The sequence below is a fragment of the Gavialis gangeticus genome, unplaced genomic scaffold, assembly GCF_001723915.1.
Source record: "Gavialis gangeticus isolate Ggan-Ray unplaced genomic scaffold, GavGan_comp1, whole genome shotgun sequence".
Taxonomy (NCBI): domain Eukaryota; kingdom Metazoa; phylum Chordata; order Crocodylia; family Gavialidae; genus Gavialis; species Gavialis gangeticus.
The window spans coordinates 47,890,608-47,890,901 of record NW_017728992.1 but is presented as its reverse complement, the minus strand read 5'-3'; positions in this window follow the sequence as shown (position 1 = coordinate 47,890,901).

The window sequence follows — 294 nt, the reverse complement described above, 5'->3', positions numbered from 1 at the left end:
TACTGAATATTTTCCATGCACAGCAATGCATGGCTAGACACTGACCCAGCTGGCTGGGGCACAAGCATGCTTCAGTGTGGGGGCTACCTGCTGGCAAGCCCCACACCCAAGTACCCTCATGCCCCAGCTGTTGCAGGGCACTGGGCTGTGCCTGCTTCTTTAAGGGAATAAGCAGCCTGAGAAGCTGCTTGCAGGTGTGATGGGGGAACTAATGAGGAACTCATCTGACCAGAACAGTTGTATAGCTCAGGCTTGACAGACCCCCCCAACCAAGAGGAGGAGCTGGACAGGGAA